We start from the raw sequence: 20,117 nt of genomic DNA, 5'->3' as shown, positions 1-20,117 counted from the left end.
ATTTTGGAGATAATGATGACGTGAGGTTATTTCGCTTTACATGAGCAATCTTGTTCATTACCCAATAGTGTCTCTATAATGAAAAAACTTAATTTCCCAACTCCTCATGGCATTACCTTCCTAAAGATAAATTGGACAACAAAAAACGCTCAAACATACATTTACAGGGAATTTCATTGTATGATTGGGATGTTACGTTCTGTTTCACACTGTGTTTTGATTTATCTCATTTTACGTTAAGTCAACATAAAAAATAGAGCCCTCAAGGACGCTAATAATATCCAATTCAATCACATCCTTCTGCATCTCAAAGTGTGTTTTGAAGTTCAAAAACAAGGGACTGTAATGATTTAAAAAAACATAAATATGAATTGTATATTGAGTAAGAATTGAGTATTTGAGTATTGTCTGCAGACTGCCAGAAATGGGAAAGCACAACAGATTTAAAGTCATTTGGTCATTTGTTCTTTAAGACCAAGTTTGCGCGTTTTAACGAAAGCGATTTCTTTCACTTCGTCTGCAAATGCAACAAATATGCAATATCATTGCATATTTGTTGCGTTTTTCCTCAAAACAACAACAACAACAATAATTATTATTATTAATAAAAAAAGAAATAGAAGGTACAACATCCAGCTCTTAGCATTCATTTTAATTCTGACGTCTTGAATTTAAATTATGTTTTTCGCAATCACGAATTTCGATAGGATCTCGCTAGTTGGGTTTCTTGTTTCTACAAATAGTTCCTATCGCAGTCATAATTGTAAAATATAATTTGAATTCAAGGCGTCATAACTCATGAGTATCAGGTGCTGGATGCTGCTTTCCGTCTACATAGGATTGTGTCAAGTCCAGAGGGTAAGGTACAAATAAAGTCAAATCCAGGGGACCTGAACAACACTACTCAGGAGGAAAGACATGCTTGCATTATAAGCATAGAAAATCTAAAATCAAAGGAACACAACTACGGTCATGTGAAAAACAATGAGCAGTCGTGATTGCTCAAAAATAACAAAAGAAGGAAGGAAAAATTACAAATACGAGTCGGAGCAGAAAAAATCTTTGGCATTTTAACTACTGCAAATGCTAAAACCTCCAAAAAGGGTATTGAAATAGAAAACATAACTTGTCTTTTGACAGCTGTTAATTTAGTTGTTTTTAAACGAATATCGTTCATTTTATAATGATGAGTAACGATACAAGTTTTCAAGCAGTCAGCCAGGGAATTAGAAAAACCCGGTGTACTTTTGAGTGAATATTACTGACAAATATCCAACTATAGCCCGATTTAGATTGATGTAAAGAGCAGGCATCTTGGCAATGGGAGTTATATATTTCAGCAAAAAAGTGTCGATTTAGTGCTTCGCATTCTTAAATCTCGTTGACATAGAGAAAAGAAAATAATTTTTCTCTCCGAGATTGAAACAAATATTGATAGGGGAAACGGTGGTGTGCTCCATTTTGGGAGTTAGTGTGATAAACTGAGTTCCAATTTTTCAACGAAGATATAATCGTGTTGCTAATGTCACGAAATATTTCCCGTGGATTGTATCTTTCCTACGACTTTTAAAACAGGAATCTGATTTTTTTTCTTTGACAATATATGGTAGGCTGAGTACTAAGGGGTGTTTTTTTAGAGGTATAGAACTTTAGGTTAAAATAAAACACCGTTAAATGATATAAATCGCCATGAATTTGGCTTTATTCGAAAGATGATTCTTTGCCATTTTTATTTAAATGTGATTTCTGGTATATGGCCACTTCGGCTGGTTTGGAGAACGTCTAATCGGGAAGTCCAATTTTCTATCACTTTTTGCAGCAATGGGGGCTGTATGTGAGTGATATGTGGCGAATGTTCTTGTCCAAGGTGTCAATCGTCTATGGCTTATCGGTGTAGACCTGAGACTTCACACAGCCCCACAAAAAATAGTCCAGTGTAGTTGAATCGCATGATCTCGCAGGCCAATTCACGGGTCCATTAAGCAAATTATTCGTTCACCAAAAGTTTCTTTCAATAAATCAACTGCGACAAGCGCTGTGTGGCATGTTGCACCGTCCTGTTGTCTATTCATGATGAAATGGCAAACCAAACTAAACACAAAACAAGTAACAACTATCAAAATGACCCACAGATCAAACAGTGCTCCCGACTTAAAGTTCTATACCTCTTTAAAAAAACACCCTTTACAACTTAGTTGAATCAAACACAACCTGGCAGCGTTTGTATGGTGTGTTTAGGATCTATGTAGCCTTCACAATCCTGCCAGGTTAGGTTTGCCCATAACTGTAGGTTAATATGTCTCAATTTGTTGAAATGTTTTGTTCGAAAAAAGACATATATACTTCTAACTAAATAAGATTTATAAATGATAGTTTAATACAAGTCTTCACATTCTCCAAAAGTCGCGAAAACGCCTAAATTGATTACATTTTCCGCGAAGCAGAATAAAATTAACTGAGTTGAAGTTAGATAATTGTTGTATATTCATCCCACGATATATCCATTTCGGTTATTAAATTTCACATTGTTACGTAGCAGCTAGAAATTTTCGTTAAGGTTAGTTGGGGTAAGTGGGACCCCTTTTGAAAACAGTTCGTTTTTGCAACCTAATACAAAAGTTTTGAAACAAAAGAGCTTCAGCTTATTGTCTTATTTTATCTAGGTCATTACTAATTAACTAAGGTTCACCATTATTTTTTTAAGTTAATGCTTTAAATATTCTTAACAATTAGTATATTAAAAAAAAAAAGCAAATGGGTGTCCCACTTACCCCATATTAAGGGGTAAGTGTCACCCCCTTTTATTTAAATTTAAATCAAACATATCTAATAAAAAATTATTAAATGAAAACAAAAAACCCGACTGCGTAAAAACCAAAAACACTGAAAAGAAAAATGTATAAGCCCAGTAGTTTAGAATGTATTAAGTAATACTGAATAACTACACCGTTGAAATAGTTTTATAACCGTACACAGATAAGACAAATCATAAATTCAAAAGCTAAATAGAAGGATCAACAGTCGAGGCTCATTCAAATTTTACGGGGTTCCTTGAATCAGAAAGGAATGTGCCCCGACTGTTAAAACTATTTCAACGGTGTAGTTGTTCAGCAGTACTTAATACTTTCTAAACTACTGGACTTATACATTTTTTTTCAGTTTTTTTTTGGTTTTTACGCAGTCGGGTTTTTTGTTTTTGTTAAATATTTTTTTATTTTACACTTTTTGGTTAATTTTCATTGACTTAGTTATTATGATTATAAGACGGTATATTTCGCAACCTCGTCATTTCATTGAGAGAGTGTGTTTGTATCGTTAGGTCTATTAAGTAACTTGCGGTGGTCTAAACTACTATAATTAGTCCTTCTAGGGACCTAACTCGGATTAAAGCTATATGTGCTTGACCTTCGGCAAAAATGAGCGAACTTAAGTCAACCACAGCACAGCTATATAAACAGTCTGTATAACTCATGATGACGCGAAATCGGAAACGTCGTCAATCAAATCTTTCTCGCAAAACTAAAAAAGCCTGTCGAGAAAGTACACGTCGCGAAACTCAGTCCCTTGTATCAAGGCAAAATAAATGCAACCTGTCAGATGAAAATCGAATTAATCGACTTTGTTTCTTTAAGTACTTATTGCACGGGTTTATTTTGATGAGGACTACAATCTGGGTGTCTTGCATTCATTACGCATAATATATTTTTTATTACAGTACAGAATACATATGAAGAACACATGAAAGAATTTACATCAGAAAGAGGAGAAAGTACATCCGGAGCGAGGGTGCCTTGACCCACCGCCTCTAATGGGAGAAGCAATCGCTTAGACCTTTCGGCCACTGAGACCCCAATTAGTAGACTCAGTAAACAAAAAAATCAGGCAGAGAAAACTACCTGCATTTGTCGTACGCAGGTAGCGTGCGACACGATGTGCGACATCCAGCTTGCACCGATCCCGAACTGACAATATGGCAACTAGTTGTTGATATGGTAATTTTGATTACTGTCATGTGTTTAGTGACACTCCAAAGGTCAAGACAAATGGATTGACGTAGGAATTACCAAGGCGTTTGGCCTGTAGAATGCCACATACGAACAAACATACATGCATATACTTATAAACACATTACCCTCCTTTGCGTCGCGCATGCGCAGTCGGGTAATAAGGAACACATGAAAGAATTTACATCAAAAAGAGAGGAAAGTACATCCGGAGCAAAGATGTCTTGACCCAACGCCTCAAGTGGGAGAAGCAATCGCTTAGATCACTCGGCCACTGAGACCCCAATTAGTAGACTCAGTAAACAAAAAATTCAGGCAGTGAAAACTACCTGCATTTGTCGCACGCAGGTAGCGTGCGACACTTTGTGCGACACCCAGCTTGCGCCGATCACGAACTGACAAAATGCAACTAGCTGTTGACATGGTAATTTTGATTACTGTCATGTGTTTAGTGACACTCCGAAGGTCAAGACAAATGGATTGACGTAAGAATTACCAAAATTGGCCACGGCGTTTACCTGTAGAACGCCACATAGAAACGGACATGCATACATAGACTGATAAACATATTACCCTCCTTTGCGTCGCGCACGCGCAGTCGGGTAAAAAGAGGGTACGGAGGTTTTACTTGATAAAGTATGTACATTTTAGCATGAAATATTTTTTTGTAAACGCATCTATTTATGAGATATTTACTGTCTTTTAAATCTGCATGAGAGAAATTTCCTTAACAATAAAACAAAACAATTGCATCTAAAATTCATTGAAAGCCTATAGGTACATATTTTACTTTTAACAATTGAAGGTGTGTTGAATAAACGTAATACAGTTGATTAAGGTCAATTTCGGTTAATTAGTCAAAACGATTAGTTAATTGGAAACACTAAAGGGGTTTTGTCTGTTTCAAGTGTTCTAAGGAAGAACTATTATCTTACTGGACATCAATCTTCAGTTATAATTCCAACATCTTCTGCACCACGCCAAAAAATAAAAAAATAAAATAAAATAAATAAATAATTAAATATCCATTTCTATTCATTCCTGCAACAGTATTTTTTAAAAATTTGTATCATCAATTTCCAACATTAGACCTGCGTTATACTTAATGGTTTACTTTGATGTAAGTTTCACAAATACATAATCACCTGCTGTAGCAGTTTTTAAAGCTAAACAATCAATTACTACCAGGTCATTATAATTGTCTCTTGTATTTCACTAATACAAATATTTCATCAGAGTTGCTTTTTATTTTGAAATTCCATTATTATAGGAGGACCCACTTACCCTATAGTGAAGGGACCCATTTACTACTTATTGCAAAAATGTACGGGGTAAATGGGACCCCCCCCCCCCTCTTAACCCTCTCACGGGCAAGACCGTGTTATGTCGTTGATTGAGTTTTCCTGTTTTGGCAATGCAACTTTTGAATCATTTTTTTCCTCTTGCTCGCGAGAGGGTTAAACACTTATAAAAAAATAGAAAAATTCATGTTACAGTATAAACTTTAAGTTAAACCAAACATGAAAAATTAATAATAATAAAAAAAAATTAAAAAATAACCTGGAATCACTTTTTTTAAAAAAATGTTGCTTGAACTCGCAAAAAAATATTTTTCAGAATTTATTTTTTAAATAGGTGCTATCTATGACCTAGAAAAAAAAAATCCATGAATCCCAAATATATGCAGAACCAATCAGTGCGATGACATGTGACATGATCAGTGTGAAAAAAGTTTGAAAACTTTATCCATATTTCAGTTTTAGGGGGCTGACCTCTTTACCGTAGTGACCCACTTCCCCCAACCAATCCTATCTCTAAAGATAAGTCCGCGTATTCTCTGATTTAAAGCAGTTAAGCAAGTAGGGATTACTTTGAGGAGCTATTTTTAGCACGATTGCTGCCGCCGCGGAATACTGGAGATTTCAAAGACTTTTGTTAACAAATATTTGCTAGTACCCAAACAACTATTAGATTAATTGACTGCGAAAAACAATTTTCAGATACCCATTGCAGTTGAACAGGATAATACAGGGTGGTTATAATTAAAGTTACCCTGTTTAGAACCCTCTAGTGACCGTTCTACGCATCGGATTTCGATGAAACTTGGAATATAGATTATATAGATCATGGGGAGTGGGATTATGCAATAAAAAAATTAGTTCAAAAATCTACCACCAGGGTATAAAAGGGCGCTTGAATCAAATAAGACGGAGACTGTGACACAAAATCGATTTTATTTACAGAATTTGTTCAATGTGCATTCCATCTGCTTCAATCACTTGTTCAAACGTGTGTTCATAGAGTGAGCCACAGTTGCACGAAGGGTTTCCCTATCAATAGCATTGCGCCGTATGCTGTCCTGTAATTCAGGCACCGTCCGTATGCTTCCACCATATACCCGATCTTTCAGGAAGCCCCCACAACCAGAAGTCACACGGATTTAGGTCCGGCGATCGCGGGGGCCAAGCTATAGGAAAATGCCTAAAAATTGTCCTGTCATCACCGAACTGCTTACGAAGCAGTGCCTTTACTGGACGAGCATTGTGAGGGGGTGCACCATCTTGCATAAAGACAGTTGAGTCAAACACGCTGGTTATTGCAAAGCAGGAATGACTTGCTGCTCAAGAAGTGCGCAATATCGGGGACTTGTGACGGAACACCTTTTAGGACCTAGGGGCGGGGTCTTCTCAAAGAAATAGGGACCGAGGATGAAATCACCGGTGAAATTATACCATATGGTAATGTAATCGGGATGCAATGACTGTTCATACACAACTTTTTTTTTATTTCATAATCCTGCTCCCCACGGTCTATATAATATATATTCCAAGTTTCATCGAAATCCGATGCGTAGAACGGTCGCTAGAGGAGTCTAAACAGGGTAACTTTAATTATAACCACCCTGTACAACTCAGTATAAAGATTACGTACTTGCTATATACTTTTCGTCTTTAGGAGAATTTGTACTCACTTTCCTTTTCACCCTTCTCATAACGTCTTCATATGGTATTGCTAAAGAAACAAATCGTTTTGCACACCAAGGTTGCTAAGCGTTAAAGGTTCTATGCTTTCTATCAGCTTCCGCAACAAAATCAAGAATTCTCTTATCGTAACCCTGCCATCTAAAATCTAGAATCATTCAAAAACCATTGAACTTAACTTTCTATCTTCTATCAAGTGAATGTTTTGCAGCAAATATTACAGAACAACATGAAATGAAAATTTCATTTTATGAAAAAAAAAACGTATTTAGTACGAAACGAAAGTTTTCTTCCTTTTAAAGTTGACGAACACCTTAATTTTCCAAAAAAAAAAAATTGAGATTTTGAAAAATTTAAAGAACATCAGTGTTTTTCTTTCAAAATCTGCAACTGTTTTTTTAAATCGTTGAATTTTTGAGAAAACTGGAAGAAATTTGCTAAACTCAAATACACTTCTTATAACTGAAATTTACTTTTTACTACTGGGTTTTCTCATAACCACGTTTTAAAAGTTTTTATTTATGCCAACAGCTCTTGCGAAAAAAAATTTAAGTTCGAAAGATTTGAAACTTTGCAAAAATGGTAATTGAACATATTACTTTGATATAAAACTCGAAAAGTTAATGTACATTCAATGTGTGGTTTTGGAATAATGATCAATGAAACTTAGAGGGAAAGAAGCACGTTTTATGGGGAAGTTTTCAAACATTTACCCATACAAACCGTTTTCAGTTAATTATTTCCAAATTGGAGGTTCTTATCATTGTCTGGTATCTAACGAAGAGATTGAGACTTGTGGTTTCAAAAATTTTGAAAAATGAATTCACTGAATGTGTTAACGGAATGGTGGTTTTTTGGTAAAACATATGAATTTTTTATTTAAAGAAATCCATAGGAAATGTTTTTTTTCTTCAAAAAATAAGTATTCAAAATGTATTGTTTGTCATATTTAGTAGTGGTATAAAGTTTTAGAAAAGGGCAATGTATATTGAAGAAAGAAATATTTACAGTGTTTGCCTACCTTAAATCTCAGCTATTAGAAACAAATTAAGTTAAAATGCAAGTTCTAGTTCAAACGACATAAGTAAATAACCACCGAAAAGAATAAACCTGATCTACTAATAAGACGAAAAACTTCGAATATTTGCGCAATATGTTATGGTCACTTTGCGTCAGTTATCATGGGAGTGTCTGACAGATACATTTTATTTACATCCATCTTTTTACAGTTACATTTACTTAGTGAACCAAAATAAAGTTGAAAATATATTTAAAGTTTTAGTAGATGCTCTGTTCTCTTTGAAATCCCTCGAATTGTTCTTCTGAAGATTTTAGGCGTTGAAAGTTAACTACGGGTATAATGTCTGACGTCGGGGTATATTTTTTATTGGACAGTTCTTTTGAATGTTGGATAATGTTTGGTTTAATATTCATGCAAACGTATTTGCGTCGCTATATTTTTATGCCATTGTGTGATTTCTTTTAAAAACACTTTGTAACACTTCATTTAACTAAATAATACATTGAAAGCTAACTCATACCAGACATTTTTTCTCAACTTATTAAACTGCAGAAATTGTAAATTATATGCAACTAAAAAATAATTAATTATATTAATTTTTAAAACAAAGAAAAAAAAGTCTAAAATGTTTTGAAAGGGTTTTTAGCATTTTAGTGTTACTAACATTTTACCCTAACATTTTAGCGTTGATAGAAATATTTTTCCAAAGATAAGTTGCAAGCAATACATATATGTTGAAAAATTATTTCAGCAAAAAAAAAAAAATAAAAAAAAATCGTTATTTAGAGTGTTTTTAAAGTTTTGCTCTGACAAAGAAATCATTTAAAGAAAACTACTTCAAATTTAATCATAATTATTTTTTATTTTGATCTTTATCTCCAAACCTTTTACAACAACCTTAATACTACTCAAAGTTAATATCTACGTATGCACTTATCGTAGTAATGAGAAAATTTAGAAGATTTTCAACTTCAAGCCAAGTATGCCAGAGCGGCAAGACTTTAATTTCTGAGGGGGAGGGGTCATAAGTCCCTATATAGATATAAACTACCACATTAACGTTGCTAATATGTGTTAAAACCAAAGGTTTTGGGGAGTTGACACTCTAAACCCACCTTGTGTGTTCCTTATACAAATCCGCAGTTTATGTCGAATCTTTGCAAAATTTTGCTTAGAGGTCTTTGATGCGCAGGAGTTGACATAGGGTAGGGGGGGGGGGGTTGAAAAAAATCCTAAGAGCTCGAAATTTAAATTTTGAGTCATAAAATAGCTCTTTTCTACTTGTTGACGAGAAATTGTAAGCTATTTTCCCCCCCTTTTATTTAAGATTTATTGTTGAACATGCGTCACTTAACACGACTTTCATTCCCGGGGTATACCATACAACGCCGGGCGACGCAGCTAGTGATTTCATAAAATTTAAAAAGTTATTTGTGGCATCCTTACATAAAATAAATACAAGCTCAAGAATATTTTGCTTGCAATTATCTTGTAAAAGACACTTGTGAATCGTGATTGAAATAAATATCTTAAATAATAAGAAATATTGTAATGCATAAACAACAACACGTCCATATATAGAAATGCTGTGAAGCTGGCGAAAATAAGTTTGATAAAATTAAAATTAATGGAAAGTGTAGGTTAGACCGGGGCACGTTTATGCATTGGACACGTTTACTCAGTGCCCTTTTTTCAAAACGATTTATAACTGGAGAGTCAGCAGTCATAACAGATTAATGATGCTCCCTAGCAAATATTCTCACAAGTTTTTGAGCATCAGTCGGGCTTTGGTCTAGTATGTAGAGAGAATAATCTGTTTTCTAACAAGTTGAGTAAATTTTGTGTTGAACGTTTTGAAGCTTATTGTGAATAGATAATACTTAGATAAAAAAGAAGAAATACATAAAAATTAGCAGAATTTTATCCTTTTTTGAGAGCTGTATTTGTATGAACTGAAATGTTATTGAATTTTTTTGCACGTTAAAAATAATTCCAAAATTGCTGACGGGGCAAGTTTACGCGTTGACATCAGAGCACCCTTACGCACGTTCTTACTATGTCTTACTTAAACGTGCCTCTGACACTTTTTTTGCTCCCTCTTTTTAAGTGTCTTAAACCCTTTAAGTATTTTCCGGTTATTCAGTTTTAAAAAATAGCATTTAATTTTTAATTAAGTTACACGTTCGTATCTTATAGCTCACAATCATATAGTGCTGCTTCATGTCCGTTCAGCATTACATTATACACTTTTCAGTGTGTAATAAATTTGCTTTATTTTAGCGATGGTAAGACATTATGTTCAAAACACTAACAGAACCACGTTAGGTGTCAAAATAAATATGCGTAAACTTGCCCCGTGTCCGGGGCAAGTTTACGCATCCGTCTTGGACTAGAAAAAGTATTTTAAACTGTTTAAAACACAAACTGAGCAACAACTGAATATACCAATTTTTACTCCATTAACTGCTTCATAAAACCTTGACGTCTAAAATTTCCTAAGTTAAAACATAAAAATTAGAAAATTCATTGAAAAAAATCCGTGTAAATGTGGATTGGTCTACCCTATGGCTCGTGGGGCAAGAAATCTGAATTATACTTTAAAACATATGTTTTAAAAACAATTCATTTAGCATTTGAAAAATGATTCGATTGCACTTTGTTTTTTTGTATTTTCAATAAATATTCATGAAAACTGTAGAAATTTATTAAAAAAATCCTTAAATATACTTCGCTACAAAACCAGATACTAATGTTCTTTGCCGATTGGCACACCTCTTGGCGAAGATTCCATTGCCATGGCAACCTGCACAAAGAGATGCGGAGGATGAACACATCCTCCGCACAAATCGGAATTTGTTCTCGCATGAGAGTGTCGGGAAAATTGCGCGCTCTTTCTTGGTCACGGACTTCCGGGACAGTGTGAACATCTTATTGCCGGAAATTATCTCATATGTAGACTCGTTCCATTACGTCATTGATTTTTGTTTTCAGTTGTTTGAATTTCCTGTTCTGACGTACCTCCGATTGACTTAGATTTCTAAATTTTTGAAACTTTGACTGAAACTTTAATGAGACCAGCTTGAAAACAAAGTCTAGAACATTGTTCTTGGAACAATTCACGCTGATGGAGTTAAGGGTCACAATTCTGGCAAGACTAACAATTTGAAAGGTAAATATTCAATCCAAAAAAGTTTATTGTAATTTTTTGCAGGAAATTTATTGACAAAAAATATTTTGTCCAATAGCATGACTTAAAAATGTTAAAAAACTGACGCAAATAATCCGTTAGGAAAATATGCTAATACCAATTTTTCACACATTTATAAAAGTAAGTAAAGATTTTGGTTGTGTGAAAAACTCCTTACGATTTTAAAGGTTAATATATTCAATCCCAAAAAGTTTTTTTTTTTTTTTTTTTTGTAATTTTTGCAAAAAGTTTAGTGACAAGGATTATTTTGTCCAATAACGTGACTTAAAAATATTTAAAAACTGACGCAAATCATCCGTAAGCAAAGCATACTGATACGAATTTTTCACATTCATAAAAGTATTAAATATTATGGTTAAATGAAAAACTCAATATGATTTAAAAGGTAAATATTCAATCCATAAACGTTTTCTTGTAATTTTTGCGTGAAATTTATTAACAAAAAATATTATGTCCAACAACGTGATTTAAAAATTCTAACGCAAATGATCCGCAAGGAAAACATACTGATACGAGTTTTTCTTCACACATTTATGAAAATAAGTAAAGGTTTAGGTTGTATGAAGAACTCATTAGCGTTTGAAAGGTCAATTCAATCCAAAAAAAAGATTTCTTGTATGGTTGAAATTGACAAAAAAAAATCTTTTGTCCAATAACGGGATTTAAAATTGTTAAAAAACTGCCGCAAATCATCCGTAAGGAAAATATACTGATACGATTTTTTCACATATTTATAAAAGTAAGTAAAGGTTTTGGTTGTGTGAAAAAACTCTTTATGATTTAAATAGTGAATATTCAATCAAAAAAAAAAAATCCTTGGAATTTTTGCAGGACATTTATTGACAAAAAATATTTTCTCTTTTGACGTGATTTAAAAATGTTTAACAATTGATGCAAATCATCAGTAAGGAAAATATACTGATACGAATTTTCCTACCTTTATGAAAGTAAGTCACGATTTTGATTGTATGAAAAACTCATTCCAAAACTTTTTGAAGAAGGCTTGGCTTTAGACCAATATGTAATAATTAAGCGAAGTATCTAAAGAAAAGTTAGTTACTAGAATATTTATTAATTCTTCTTCAACTAATTTATTTTTTAATATTAGTTATTTCACTTCAAAAATGATGAAAACCTATTCTGGTGTAAATTGATTAAGCGCAAACTTGGATTTCATGTTTTGTGCATTTTGTTTATTTATCTGCAGTAAGATACCTTTCAAAGAGTACATGACTAAAAGTTTTACTGTTAACTTCGTAAATAAATTAATAATAATAAAAATCCAGATGGATTATAAGTTTTTTAAAACAGCTGATTAAGAATCAATTACTTTAAAGTGTCATATAAAGATTTTGTTTTGTGAAAAAAAAAGCTCTTTCTATTTAAAAATTAGCAAACAATCTTAAACTTAATCATACTGGTTCTACGCAATTACATAAAATTTATATGAATTAATTGTTCCGTGACATGTAAAATATTTTTAACAATATGAAAAATTTTGGTACTGTAAAATTTATTTACTTTCAGAGACTGCTTTAAAACTATCAATCACTGATTAGTGAAATTTATGCATTATTTATCTACATATAATTCTTATTTACATTCATGTAATTTTTTTACTCTACTTTCTTAGTTTAGGTTATCATTCATCAAGTACCAACGAAAATAATTTTTGTAGTAAAACTTGGAAAATGTCTTTATTAATAAACTGCGCTCAAAACATGCCTTCTTTTTTCATAGAAAAAAATACTAACTTTTCGATAACGCGTACAGTAAGTTTACAGAAAAAAAAGTTTTTTTTTAATGCATGAAATAACTTTTTTTTTCAGTTGTTGAAAACTTACAATGATTGGTACAACTCAAGTTATAATTTATTTCTTAAAATATATTTAATGAGATAATGAACTTTTTTTCAGCTAAAACACAAAATCTTTTACTTACATTATTTGCTTAAAAGAGGCATTAGCTGAACATTACTGACAGATGTTCTTTGACAGAGTAATTTTCAGTGTTGCCAAGTCACAACGCAATATCTTTTACACCCGTATCTAAGCACTAAAATATCCGAAATTTACTTTCAGCTTCTGTGAAATTTGAATCATAAAAGTACAATACAGAGGTTTTCACACAATTTTGAAACGAATTTGCAAAGATATATCTATATATGAACAAACAAAGATATATCTGTATAAAAATTCTAATTTCTAATCGGTACAATCTGATAGGAAATTTGTTGAACCTGTAGTTCGGTCAAACCTAACCTGGAAACTGGGATGTGCGTAGCCTTCACAATGCTGTCATCTTCTGTTTTACCAACTATATGTTGATTTTCAATCACTATTTTTACAACCATTCACAGACCATCCAGTGCTTTGGAATGCCGTTCATAAAGAGCTTTTTAAAACAATCTAAATTAACAATAAACCCAGCAATTTCACGTGAGTTAACTTGCTGGGTTACAATTAGAGGAAATGTCTTTAGTTCCAGTTTAATTTTGTGTAAGAAAATGAAAGAATAAATTTAATGGTGTGGCTTGTGTATCGTTTTCTGATATAACAATATAGTGAAGATTGTTTGAGTAAAGGGAGGGAATTTCTTACCCTTTCCTTTAAAAAAAGGTATCAAACCATATTTTTTATATAATCCAAGTTAGTTTTGACTTTTTTTTTCTACAACCTGTAGTTTAACTTTTTCATTTTATTAGAGAATGCACTTATAACCATAAAACCATGTCCGAACTGTCCTTGTTTGCTGTGAACTAATATTTCAAGTCTTTTTCTCCTGTTTTTTATTAGTAATTCCATCTTTGTTTCACCGCAGTCAGGTGAAGCTTCGTGTATAGAAATATTAAACCATGACTTTCATAATTTCATATGATTGGTTGGTTGGTTGGTGTCTTGTCCATGAGATGAAACAATTATAAATATTCATGAGCAGACAGAACAATTTGCGGAGTTGACGACATTATCAGTACAGGCATAAATGGAAACTCCCCAATAAGATACAAGGCTCTCAGTTTAGCGGGACAGTCAAAAATATGGTCTGGGGTAAGAGGGACATCGCAGGTCTTACAAAGACGGTGGGAACTCGTACCGTTATGGTTAATTTTCATGACCCAATAGTATTAAGTTCTTAACCGTGTAAGTATCGTTGTGATTTCTCCACTTGAATTTATTTCGCATATCTAATGGATATTCTAGATAGTTTTTTCTATTAGTTTAAACCTTAAAATTTTTGCATCTTTGCGTTTTCTAAAGTAACTGTGTTGCTATTGTTGACATTAAGGTCTCTTGCTTCCTTACCAAGGTCATCTGCAGCTTCATTACCAGGTATCTTAACATGTGCTGGCATCTATTGAATTATGCAGATCTTTTTATGAAGTTTTATTTCCTGCAATTGGCGATGTATTTCTTGCGTGAAAGCGGTCCTGCCCTCATTTATATGTTTCAAAACAGTTTTGGAGTCGCAGAAAGTAACCAAACCGTTCGCTTAATTTTGACTATATAGAGAATAACATTCACTTTAAGCTCGCTGGTGTAACTTGAGGCAATGATATCTGCACCAATCTTAAAATCTTTATGATGTGCCATCCAATAGGATGAAGTACACTGCCAGTTCCTCCATTCTGGGAAACAAATTTATTAAAAAAAATCTCTTAGTAAAGAGTAAATTAATAGTCTCTTATCCATTTTTTAAAGCAGCTTCATAATACAGATAAGATGCTGCAGAGTATTAATAAATCCTATTACATTTTAATACCTGTCACTTTTTTTTTTCAAAATTTAAATTTAAAACCATGTAAAAAGTCAAAATTGTGAACTCAAAGAACGGAGAAGAACGATAATGCAATTTAGCAAATCTGATTTGAGCAAGATGAAAGGAAATAATCAGTTTTCAAAGACATTTTTAACGCACTTTTTTATTTATTAATCAAAGTATACAGAAGAATGTATTGGTCTTGTAAAAATGTTCAATTTAGGAACTTAGTCGGTTTTTCACGTTTAACGTGATTTCGGAATCTTTGACCATTTGACAAATGTCTGCATATGTGTGTGCGTGCGTCTTTTATGGTTTTATGCGGAGGAAAAAACTGTGACAACGCAAACTCAAAGATAACTGACGTTGACACAATTGATATATCTTTAATATTTAAGTACTATTTGTATATTTTAAAGAAATGTTCAAGCACGAGTTGACGCAAAACAACTTTTAAGCAGCAAATGATGCTGATTAAATGAAAAATTATAAAAATTTATTCTTCTTAAATATAAGTGGGCAAAAAACGTCAATAAAGCAGATATTTTAATTTTCTTGATAATTCGTTCCTTAGGTCGTTTGTTCATTTTTCTTGAAATGCTGATTATTTTTTAGTTTCGTGCTTTTAAAGAAGGTGTCGCCTCTTGAAATAACTTAAACTTGTATACTGTGGTCATCACAAACCCTTGTTCTATATAAACTTCAGGTGAAAAAATTCGCCAAACCCTTTGAGCGATTGGTGCCAAAACTTAATCAGCATTGTTTGTGCCTGGGATCTATCCGTATACGGGCAAAGCCACGATTAATTTTTGAAATTGATAGTGGTTTGCAGCATTGGTCCTTCCACAACTGTACAAGTAACCTAAGTTCGGCCCCTTTTTTTGTTTATATGTATAGAGGGTGTCCGAAAAATCCTTGACTCATTTAAAAAATTCTTAAAACGCAGCTAATTATCAAATGAATATGCAGTTTGCGTCATAATAGCTCACAGTTTCAAAATGTTTAATGACGCCGTAAAAAAATGTGTTATTATAAGTAATCAATGTATAGTCACAGTAAAGAAAATAAACATCATGTGAGCTGCTTAATCATGATACAGTAAAACCTCGCTACAACGCTATTCAATACAACGATAATCCCTCTACTACGATAGTATTTCGTGGTCCCGGTGAACTCTCATAGGAATTAATGTTATCCTCTTCTCAATATTGCGATATTCTCTACAGCAATAAATCCAAAAAACATTTTTTTTTTAAATTTTCAACCCCCTTTATTACGATAATTTGGTTTTCAAATAGTGAAAAATATCCTATGTTATCAACTTTTGCCCTTTTTTCCGTTTTCTCTGACAAGAGAAGACTTACTGCTTATTGTACTTATTCCTTTTCACCACTGTAAGAATTTAAAAATGTTACATACCCATTTTTGAACTTCAAAGTTTTAGTAAGAACAGCAGACAAAGCATATTAACAAAATGCTCAAGGAATCCAAAAAAAATGGTGATTATAAACAGGATTGTAGTACAACATATTAAAAATTCATTTTTTAAATCTATAACAATTGAACTCATTCCTAGTACATTAGAATGACAGGAAACCTGGGGACAAAATTTAAAAGATGTACCTTGATTATTTAAATAATAAATTTAGTTCAAGGATGTTATTTTGCACCTTTAAGTATGCTTAATTTAAAACTACATATTAGGTTTGTGGAATGTTGATATAGCATTTTAAAATAATTTAAGTTATATTTGAGAACCGAATGGGGCACGCCGAAAAAGTTACTTTCTGGTTACTTAAAAAATTTTGTATGAAAAAAATGAATCAGTTATCGTTTTAATAGGAATGGAATAAGATCGGAAAATTTATTTATAATCAAGGCCTAACAATCCTTGTGTTAGGCTCCAGGGATATAATGTTGTTAGGATTTTGGAGAATATCCAGATACAATTATAACTAGGTACTGCATATACTATAAGATTAAATTGAAAAAAAAAAAAAAAACGATTGTATTCCCAAAATATGTAGGCCTTCGATATAAAAATATATCCCTCTACAACAATATATTTCTTTGGTCCCCAAAATATCGTTGTAGCGAGGCTTTACTATATTAAACAGAACACCTTTCATTACTAGAGTTTAATACGTATACCGTTTGTGGACAGGTGATGAGCTGGGAGCACAATTTAGATGTCGTTCGAGCAACATACGGTGCATACATTGAACTCTGGAATCAAAGAACCTTTTGAAGATTCACTGATGATAGGGGACGATTCAACAATATATTATATCAGATCAACCTTTATTGTACTAGAGTCTTTGTGAAGTGTCAAATAATCGCCAACCTCAATTAACTCATTACATTTATCTAAATACGGACTTTTATCAAGTACAACAATTTGGCAACCTTTGTCAGCCTCAGTAACAACTGGATTAGGATGAGAACACAAATCTTTGACTATAAAATTAGCATGGCTGTTAAAAGAATTTAAAGTCAATTTGGAATTAAAATCCGAAGTATCAGCAATGAGATACCTAATAGAGCCAGTCAGAGCACTAAATCTAAAGACTTTCATATTTGGAGCAACTTTCTTATGTGTGCAATCATTTATTAAGTGACATACGTATTAATTAGCTAATTTATTTGCATTCCTTCTTTTAGTAATTTACTTATATATTTATTTATTCATTCATTCTCTTATTTTCTTAATTTTTCATTCTTTCATTATGTCTATGTTCAGGGCCGATCCTAGCAGGTGTGCAGGGTGTGCACCGCACAAGGGCGGCCAAAGCAAGGGACGGCCGCAGGCCGCATCATGTAGTTCTTTAAATCAAGCAAAATTCCTCAAGAATTTCTTACAAGATAACTTATAATAAGTCAAATAAATATGCTGAATTTTAAATGTTCAATTATCAAAGTAAGTGCCGATTTCCCGACAGCATAGCATAGTTTAAGATAAATAGATTGTTAGGGAACATTGTGTTGGTTCATTGTCCATTAATATCTACTCTTTACACACATGCTTCATTTAGTTGCAAAATTTGTGACAGAACCAGTAATCAGGCATGGATACAGGGGAGGGGAATAAGGGAAATGCCCCCCCCCTCCTGAAGCATGAAAGGGTGCCTTCTAAAAGGAGCACTCAGGGCCCAGAGAGGCCACTAATGTTTACCTTCCCCCCACCCCCAAGCTTTTATAGACCTAAACAATGAAGACATATTTTATATATTATATTTAACAAAAGCTATACTGATTAGATACTGTCGCAAGCATTTGAAACAACAAGTTCTGTTTTCAACAATCGCGGATGCGTGGAGAGACAGTGGAAAATTGCGACTCCCCTGAGAGTCAAACATATATGAATAACGAACTAAAATTTTCTATTTTTCCCCCTTTACAGCAATTTTTTCGAATTAAAATCAACAATGAACTGCCCGGTTTCAGATCAGGGCTCTTGCCTCGGGGAGTAAATTTAAACGTAGCTCCAAAACGAAGATCCAAAAGGATGCCATGACCTCCTTGACGAAACTAAAGAAGGCTTAAAATTGCGTTTTTAGGACTTTAATTTCGGAAAATTTTGCTGTTTGAACCACCGATTTTAAGGACCCAATTAAATCTCTGATTCACCCCTTCCACCTTAACTTAATCAAACATAGCCTGAAAATGTTGGCTTTAAAATTCAAAATGTGTTTTCAGAGGACAGTCTTTCTTAATGTCATCAAAATTTGCTTAATGACATTTTTCGTGTTTCTTTTTCGAAATTTTTGCGATGGAGAGCGCCAAAATCCATTCCCAAACATTACTACCAAAGATAGTCTCAATTAGCGTCTTTAGAGAGCCCCCTAATCCCACAACCTCAGTGTGAAATTGTCTTCAGTTTCAAAAAACAGTTCGTGAGGGCACACTGAACCCCCGCCCGCTCTTTGTCCCATCGTTATCAAACAGTGCGTAAAATACGATTTTCTAAAAAACTCTGGAGAACTGCCTGGCTTATGTAACTTTTCACGGCGCTAGGGCATATACCTATCAATCGTCGAAGTGAGATGGACAAAAGGTCTATAGTTGTGTTTTTCAGACATTAATATTGAAAAATATCCGAAAGGTCCGCCGAAGCTTCCCAGTTTTGTTAACGTCACCAAAGATAGCATAAAATTGCGCTTTTAGAAATATCCATTTGGGAGCTCCAAAACCCTTCCTTCTCAAAAATAGTCTAAAATGGATTTTAGTTCCAAAATATATTTCGGTTCGGAATATTTTCACGTTTTCCCTATCGTTTTCAAATATAGCCAAAAATGGGTTTTTGAAACAATAGTGCCGAGAAATTAGCGGAGGAAAGTCGCCAGATCTCCTAACGTCACCAAAGGCAGCCTAAATTTGCGTTTTAAACTTTAATTTCGAAAACTTTCGATAGGAGATGATTGAATCTCCCTCCCTCTAGCAACGTCAACAAAGATAACCCAAAACTGCTTGTTTAAAACTTCAGTTTCGGAAATTTCGGTAAGAGCGCCGATCTTTTCCAAGCTGCGGTCACAAAAAATAGCTTCGAATTGATTTCAATTTTGAAAGAATTTTAGGAGAGAACTCCAACATTACTTTTCCCTTGAAGTCTCAAAAAAGTTCCTAAAATTGCGATATTGACGTCAATTTCGAAAATTTCCCCATGCACCTTGAATATACCTGGCTCTTTTCTCTCCTTGCAACCAAACACAACCAAAGCTTACTAAAACTATTTTTTGTACGCCAATTTCGATAATCTTCTGGGAGCAATCCTCTATCCTTTCTCTGATGTCACCGAAGACACTATAAAATGCGTTTTTACCAGGGCTGTGGAGTCGGAGTCGGAGTCGGAGTCGGGCTAATTTTGGGGTGAAGGAGTCGGAGTCGTTAGAAAACATGTCGACTCCGACTCCTGGCTTCTTTTTGTCTTTCATTTTTACTGACTCTCATTGTATTTTTTAAAAACTGACTACTACCAATTGGTTCGATTACATGTATAAAAAGCTACTAATGAAAAAATAACTACTATTATGGCAATCAGCTAGCTTGAGTGCTTATCGAACTTTCTGTAGCCGTTCCCTAGTTTGCTTGCTTTTTAACTTAACTAATATATAGCAACTGTCAACAAACGGTTTGGTCGCCTAACATTT

Source organism: Uloborus diversus, chromosome 2 (assembly GCF_026930045.1).
Source record: "Uloborus diversus isolate 005 chromosome 2, Udiv.v.3.1, whole genome shotgun sequence".
NCBI classification, from domain to species: Eukaryota; Metazoa; Arthropoda; class Arachnida; order Araneae; family Uloboridae; genus Uloborus; species Uloborus diversus.
This window is presented reverse-complemented; position numbering follows the sequence as displayed.